Raw genomic sequence first — 8,840 nt, forward strand, 5'->3', positions numbered from 1 at the left:
ACAATATATATTTTCGGTGGTTTTTTTTTAACAAGTATGTGTTGAGGAACATAGAACTACAAAGAAAGAAAAGCAGTTTCAGCGTCTGCAGTTTAATAATTGGAAAGAATGTTTCAGTTGTCAGAATGGAATCGTTCGTGCAATTATGCTAAATGCAATGTTGCGTACTGACAGACTTTAGATACTGATATCTGATCCATGGTTTTTGAAACATGTATCCATGTTGTGACTTAAAGCACAACAGTTCAATTGAAATAAAAATGAAAATATTTCCTACAAATACCAGATTCACCGTTTTACCGACTGAACGCAAATAATAAAACGTGTATACGACACGTATCGTCAGCCAAAAACATAATTATTACACCACACGTTCGATGGTGACATTGAATGGTGAAATAAAATAGACGCCAGGAAGAAACATGGCTTCCCAGGATACGTAATACGCTACGTTAACCACTCCATAACGGAGGCTGGCAAATGCTCGTGTTCATTCAGTTTACTGCTGCAAGCACCAACAACTTCGTCGTAAGTTCGAGTCCTATCAACTGTGCTTTTGGTTTTGCGGGGGGCGGGGGAGGGGAGGGTGTCTACTCAGAGGTGTATCTGTGATTTCATTTTGGTAGGCAGGTTCTTTTGGGGGGGGGGGGGTTCTTATGCAAATGTGTATGTATGTTACCAGTCAGTGATCTGAACTATTGGCTTGCGGTTCTAAGCACCTTAGAATTGGGTCTAACCTATATCATTAAATCTTATGATAACATTTGCTGATTTGCAAGTAATTTAGAAACACTTAGAATATTTACATTCTAAGAAAAGCCAAAACTCAAACACAGGAAGAGCTATTCAACTAATAACAACGAACACTTGACCCAATTTCTGTTGCCAAGTTCAAACTTAAGGCCATCTAACCTATCTACAAGTTTCTTGTGAATACTTTAATGTATGTAAATGATCATCACTCTGCCATGAGAAGTTCAATGCTGTTGTCTCCGGTCGGTGAGTTGTTCAGTTGAAGAATGGTGTCCTCTAATACACAAGGTTGCATACTTTCCGGCAGGGAAATCTTTGATGACTGGACCATTATTGGACAAGGATGATTTTTAAATCGTGTTCGTTCCATAGTTAGGGAATGATATCCTATGCTTTCAGTTCCCTTTTCTTTGAGGGGGATAAAAATAATTGTATTTTGCCAGGGATAACATTTTATGTGAATCGACGGAATCCTCCCGTTAATTCGCACACCGGTCCTATCTAAGGTGCGGTTGTTTCATTATTGAATTACATCCATCTACTTCATCAAGCCATAATTCATTGTCGCGATTAACTTAGAGAGGTAGAAAAATCTGTGAAAAGTAACCAAAATACAAGAAACTGATTGAGATACTACCTTAGCAAAAAAGTAATCGACATGAAAACTTGCAAATCCAAATAAAGTCAGCTGTGACTCACGCACGATAGTTTCGAAAGTTGCCAAGTTGGGCAGTTTTTTTTTCTCGAAGTCTGGTGGTGGTGTGATTAGTCATTGTCTTGAATTCTTCGCCTGCTGCTTCTCTGTTAAACGTTGGAGAAATTTTCAAGTGAACGAGCCGGAAGACTATCCCGGGTTCAATAACCTGAAACTCAAAACCGATACAACAAAATACAACCACGAAGAACAAAACAGAGTGAAAGGTATTGCCACAGGAAGGATTGTAGAGGCAGGTCCTGGACGCGTTATTTCATCGATTTGGTTTATTTTACGTCGCCTTTCTGCCACGTTTCGCTAATTGCGACGACGAGGATGAGTGATGATATGATGAAATTGATGAAGGGACAATCACAAAGAACACCCATGTCCAGGCCGAGATTCGAACCCGGGACTACTGGCGTCACAGCGCGCTGTGCTAACCACACTGCTACGGATGTCTGATACCTCGCTTTGTAATGAAGGAGTTCCAGCTTCGATACCCGGCAGAAGCACATAGTGGTTCGGAAGCTACTTCATGCCGTAGGCCTAGTTCCGGTTAGCCTGTCTGTGCATAAAAGTAGAAAACAAAGCCCAAGAAATGGACACGCCACACGCATTACCTATTTATTAGTTTTTTCAATACGGCGCGGAACGACACTTCTTTCGTCATCAGAAAATAATTCAATAGCCGGGTGGTTAGCACACCGCGCTACGACGCCTGGGGTCTCGGATTCGAATCCCGACCTGGGCATGGATGTTTGCGAGTGTCCATTCAACAATTTCATCGTATCATCACTCATCCCCATCTTTGCAAATTAGTCACAAGTGACACAAAAGCGAATTAAAATGAAGCAAATCAATCAATAATTCAATAGAAGTGCAACGGAGCGGACCCAACTTGCAATTAATGCCCAGAATAAGAAAACTTTATTACTGAAAAGTCATATGGCCATGACGGAGTCGTCTACGTAACTGAAGCCAGACGTCTCAAATTCGATTTTCGTCAGTTAGTTCATTCATCCTCGTCGCTACGATTAACCAAAAGGTAGAAAAGTGACGCATAATAACGAATGGAGAAAGAAGTAGAGAAATACCTATGTACCTTAATTGAATTTTTTTTTTAACACAACTTGTCTGTGTGCTAGACCAAAATGTTAACCTCCCCTCATCTTACCGGTTTAAAATTAAGCTTATGATTGTTGCAGACAAGAAAGTAGTTGATTTTATTCGCATTCGGTTACTCCCAGAGGCGGTTCAAGATAAAAATTTCACAAGGCGAGGTGGATTTTTGTCGCTCCCTACATCTGACCTGCCCCCTCCGCCATCGTTCTACGCTGGTCCTCCTACTTTCCGCCTTCCTAAACAAAAATGACCAAGTTATATATTTACAGTTTTAATGACTAATAATAATAGCCTCATTTTCAAAATACTTCAACGGGCCTCCCCGATGGCGCAGTGGTATCGTAGTTGCCTTGCAATCAATGGGTCACCGGTTCGATACCCGGTGGACGCACATGGTGGTTCGGATCCCACTTTAAACTGTTGGTCCAGTCCCAATTAGCCTTACTGTGCATAAAGTGGACTTAAAATTAAACTCATGAAAGAAAACTAAAAATTTACATTTAACAGTGTCAATTCATGCACAAAGTTTGATTTAATGCAGTTTGAACTACGTTTGAGGGCAAATAGGTGGCTCTAACAGCTAAGAATTCATAGGTCAAGTTCATTGAGTTACCAGAGTGAACCAAGCAAAGAAGTTCCTGGTTCAATCAAATATGTAAACAGTTCGAAGTAGTTCGGATTCGTGCATAAATATTTACAGATAGCAAGTCAGTCATCATCTGTAAGGTTCTTGTGTAAAATATCGTCTGCAACGTGAATAAGCAAGACGGATGCACCTACAACGATGAAACCTTTCTCAATCAAGTGAGAGGTTTTTCCTGTTTCTGATATATTACTCAAGCGCCATTGAACTCGCAGCTTTTTTCTTCAGTTTGCGTGCTCTCGAGGCGCTCCAGAAAGCCAATCAATAAAATACTCATTTCTTACCTGCATAAAAATGCAGGACCCAGCCGATAAAAGTTTTCGTGAGTTGTTTTGTAACATGTTGGACCGAAACGCAATGTATGTTGGATCTTTGGGACACTTTTCGACAATTTCAGAAATAGATTTTGTTATAAATATTGTTTTTTTACACAAAGCAAAATACAAGAAATAATTATTACCATATTAATGTGTGATAAAATTCTTGTCTTCGTATTTCTTTAGCCTCCATGATCTATTGGTGAGAGTAGCACACAGAGAATCAAAAATCAACCAGTTTCTCAGTAATCGCTGTGACCAACTTTTCTGACCTAAAACGCACGAACATGAAAATAGGCTGCTGGACAGAATTGCGCTTGTGCCACATGTGGGAAAGCAAAGCGAGAGCGGGACAAAAGTCGCTGGTTCCCGCGCACTTTGTGGCAACGCCAACCAGGCTGCGTTGCCTAGTTCGAGCGTCAAACCGACCTCTCTCCGGGGCATGCAATTTTCATCCCTGACCTTTGGAGCAAATACTGTCAGTTTGTATCACATGGATTACAAAGACCAACTCTACGACGAGATCTTTCATTCTCTTAAACCTCCGAACACGCGGGGTTGTGCTCCGATGTGGCAACAGCGCGAACTTCTGCCACCCGCCTAATTTCATGGCCGTGCGTTTAGCGAATTCAATGTTCTACTCGGGAACTAGTCCCATTGGTGTTCCCTTGTGTTTGTCCTTTCTTTGGTCTATTTCATCCATCATTATTCATCTTCATTGTTGCGATTAATCTTAAATATGAAGAACAGTAAAGTACCAAAAAAACGATTTTGATTTGGTTTATTTTACTTTGCCTTTTGTGCCACTTTTGGCTAGTTTGTGAAGATGGGGATGAGAGATGATATGATGAATGGACACTCACAAACATCCATGCCCAGGCTAGGATTCGAACCCGGGACCTCTGGCGTCGTAGCACCATGTGCTAACCACTTCTCCGCCACAGGGTCGGCAAAAAACACAAAGAAAACAGCTATAACATATCGTAACCATCACGATTAATCTGAAGAGTTCAAAGAGCAACATAAAAAGATAAAGTTCTCCACCATACATTCACCATGCCAAGAAGATACATATGTAGAGCGCCAAACATTCTCCTCTATAGTGGAGGTGATGTGATCATAATTACGCTGCGGCTGCTCTAACCTCTCTCTCCTCCAAGGCTCGACGTCAGGTACGCATTGACCAGAGGCTGGGTGAGCCCTAAAGATGTTAATGCACAGAAATTAGCGTAAAATTCCTCAGTTCACCCAATCCGAATCGAACCCGGGTATTCAGACGTCTTATCGACTAAGAAGACCATCAACAAAGCAAATAAAAAGCCAAATTTTCTCAAACGTTACAAGGGACAAGCATAAAGATATACACTCACTTATTCATGATATTAGGTTTGAGAGTACAGGCTCCCAAAATCTACCACTAGAGCCGGTTTGATGATTTAAATACCATAGCTCTAAATTAGCTAGCAAAACTATTTATTTATTTATTGATGTTTTTATTTATTTATTGATAGAGCTCAACAGGCAGAGCCCAATTATAGTGCTCTAATTACATAATATTACTACGATAGATTCAGTGTTCCAGTAATAGTATTTTTAAAATTATATAAGCTCATTGCAAAAATATCAATTGCGTTATTTACAAATGAAATTGTGTTGAAAGAGTTGCACGCTCTCCACACCGGAGAGGCAGAAATAATTGATGTTTTCGCTCTCTGGAAATGAAAGATTTTGTGCTTGGGACGTGTTTTGGAACTTGCTGTCTATTATGCCTAGACTGTTGTCTATTACATGTTACGTGCGTGGAAGTATGTTATCGATATTTCGACTGCATTTCACCTTAGTTTTATTGATTTCCATTTCCAGTTCAGTGGAAGAATAAAACAGTATTAAACCAAATAAATGCCTTCGTGTCAATGGATAATTATTGATTCATTTTGATGGTTGCATCAGGTTTTCATTCCTTATAAATTTATTAAAATATTTCATATTCAACCTTATTAAAACAGTAGAACATTTTGTGAAAGTAATTAATTTATGAATTTTATCTTGTTGTTCAGAAGCGATTTTAAACCATCGTAATTGGATATTCCAACAGAAGTTTTGAGTCCACGGTTGAAAAGAAAAGTAGCTTCACATTCATTGTTACTTTAGAGTACAACTATTCACAATCCCGGTTATTTGTGGAGGTGATGGGATCAGCATTACGCTCCGGTCGCCCTTACCCCCCAGGTTTGCCGCCGGGTACCAATTTACTAGAGACTGGGCGAGCAATAGAGAAGCTTCAAGCATGGGCATTGTCCCACCTAAATCACCGACCCAGGCCTCCCGTGCGGCAATCAGACGCCCAACTGAATGGACCACAGATTCTCCCTTTTTCTCTGTCTGTCTGTCTGTCTGTGTGAGTGAGTGTGTAGGTGTGTGTGTGTGTGTGTGTGTGTGTGTGTGTGTGTGTGTGTGTGTGTGTGTGTGTGTGTGTTAATATTTTTGGCTTTGGTATTTATATAAAATTTCTTGGGGTTCAAATCAAAACTCTATACTTAATAAACCTATGACAGGTTGTCAAAAATTCTGTCTATTAAATCAAATAGATTTGTAATTCAATTTATATAAATTTGCAATATTTTTGTGTTTAAAAAAATATGAGCAGCACTGCAACAACACACCCTTACTCTTCAACAACTCTCTCAATACTGGCTGATATGCAATGCAAAATCTCTTTATATAGCCTAAGCACAGACCGCATTGAAAGCATCTGAAACAATAAGCCAATCAGAATATAACACATCATCACATTATGTCATAACCAACCAATCAGAAAACAACACATGTCTAATAATTTGTTGCAAAACATGATGCAATATAAATAAACCAGAAATAGGCCACAAGTGGACCGGAAGTGGACCGGAAGTAGGCAAACCGGAAGTGGACCGGAAGTAGGCAAACCGGAAGTGGACCGGAAGTAAATATGTGTGGGTGTGTGTGTGGGTGTGGGTGTGTGTAGCTTAGTTTTAGGTGTGGGCAAAAAAATATCAAGAGGGTCATATTTTTGACAGGATTATGGACAACAATCTGACAGAAGTGCCTTTTGTAAGTGTGGACAAATCAATCTGAGGGGGCTCATCATTTCACAGGAACTTCCCGAGGGTATTTTTACAAAAATCTTGGATTAGACGGAGTACCACACTTGAGCAAAAAGCTCATATGGGCATGTTGAGCAAGTTTTAAGTGTAGGCAAATCTGCCTGAGGGGGGGTCATCATTTCTCGTCCTGGTTGTATATACTTTTATACTACTTTGATTGATTGATTTAAAAATTGTTTGGGTGCGTCGGCACTAAAGGCCATTTTGCACCCTTCAATGTATACGGGGAAGTAGCCCCTTATCTAAAATTCTGACTAAAATCATAAAAAGGGGTGTAAATAGCCCCTTGGGAAAACATTAAAAGTGCAAGGTTGTAAAAAGACCTGCATGAGACAAACAAAACACATTAAAAAGTCAGAACAACCAAACTAAAAACCTCCTTACAGACGGTGGAAGAGTCCAGCTCTTCGTAAAAAACTAAAAACATTTGATAAAATGCTGCTGTCATCACCCAAGAGGGATGACAAACAGCCGGAAATGTTAAAAGTCTGCCGGAGGTAAGCAAGATCGACACATTCAACGAGAATGTGTCGAATGCTTAATAAAACATTACAAACACGACATAACGGAGGGTCCAGCCCTTGCAGCAAGTGACTATGCGTAAGACGGCTGTGTCCTAGACGCATGCGAGTTAGAGTGACTTCTTCTCGCCGAGAGGGACGGGACGAGGAACGCCAAGCACCTATGGTGGGCTTAATAGTGTGAAGCTTCTTCCCCGTTTCCGTATCCCACTCGGCCTGCCAAGTTTCAAGAAGGCGACAGCGGAACATGTTCTGCAGGTCGCTAGCTGGCAAAAGGTGGACGAGAACATCGCCGTCCGCATCAGCAGACTTGGCGGCAGCATCAGCTGCTTCGTTCCCCTGAATGCCTACGTGGCTAGGGACCCAACAGAAGTGTACATCGGCACGGGCAGATAGGGACACAAGCCGTCTGAATATGCGTTGCGCTACCGGATGCCGGGAATACGGCGAATTCAGGGTCTGCAACACGCTGGTCGAATCACTGCACACAAGGACTTTCTTCAGACCATTGACGTCTGCAAAGTCCAGTGCCTTTAGAATGGCGTACAACTCTGCCGTATAGATGGAACAGGCAGGGTGTAGCAAGTAACTGGAACTTTGAGAGTCTAGGGCGAAGGCGCAACCAACTGATTCGAATGTCTTGGACCCATCCGTGTAAAACACATTAAAATTGGGGTGCTTCGCACGAAGTTCTAAAAACCGTTGCTGGTATACAACCATTGGTGTATCTGACTTTGGAAGGGCAGTCAGAGAAAAATTGATAGAAGGTGCAGGAAACTCTCAGGTAGGGAGAGGCGAAATGAGTGGAGAGACGCCAGGAAGATCACTGTCAACACCAAGTGCTGACAGGATCTCGTCTGCACGAACACCATATGGTCTAGTGACACTAGGGTGAAGCCGATACCTTGCCAGCCTACCCTCGTCTGAGATGGTGTGGAATGAAGGATGTGAAGGCATCGAGCGAAGATGGAGGAAGTAGTTAACTACCAGCCGCTGTCTTCGCAGAGACAGCGACGGCTCAGATGTCTCTACATACAAACTGGCGACTAGACTGGTCCGAAAGGCACCAGTGCACACACGTATACCAGCATGGTGGACAATGTCTAGGATGCGAAGTCTAGATGGGCGAGCAGAAGAATACACAACACATCCATAATCTAGCTTCGACCTGATGAGTGCACGGTATAGGCGAAGCAATACCGTCCTATCAGCTCCCCAACAAGTATGAGATAAAAAGCTTAAAAGGTTGAGAACTCGAAGACAAGAGAGCTAGCCATGTTAATTTCTTATCGAAAATGAGGCCCAGGAAGCGGACCTCATTCACGAAGCACAGGGGAGACTTCCCCATGTACAGGTCAGGATCTAAATGACATGTACGCTGACGACAAAAGTGAACACACACGGATTTCTCGGATGAGAAGGTGAAACCTGTTTGGGAGGACCACTCAACCAAACGGTTTATCGTCAGTTGGAGTTGACGAGAAGCTGACGCGAGATTCCGTGAGCGACAAAAGATCGTGATGTCGTCGACATAGAGGAGGCCATGTACTAGGGAAAGAATGTTTGCCATAACACTGTTTACTGCTATGGTAAACAGAGTCACACTAAGTACGCTGCCCTGCGGGACACCGTTCTCTTGTTCGTGAA

This window comes from Lepisma saccharinum, chromosome 2 (assembly GCF_977018435.1).
Source record: "Lepisma saccharinum chromosome 2, izLepSacc3.1, whole genome shotgun sequence".
In the NCBI taxonomy this organism is placed as follows: Eukaryota; Metazoa; Arthropoda; class Insecta; order Zygentoma; family Lepismatidae; genus Lepisma; species Lepisma saccharinum.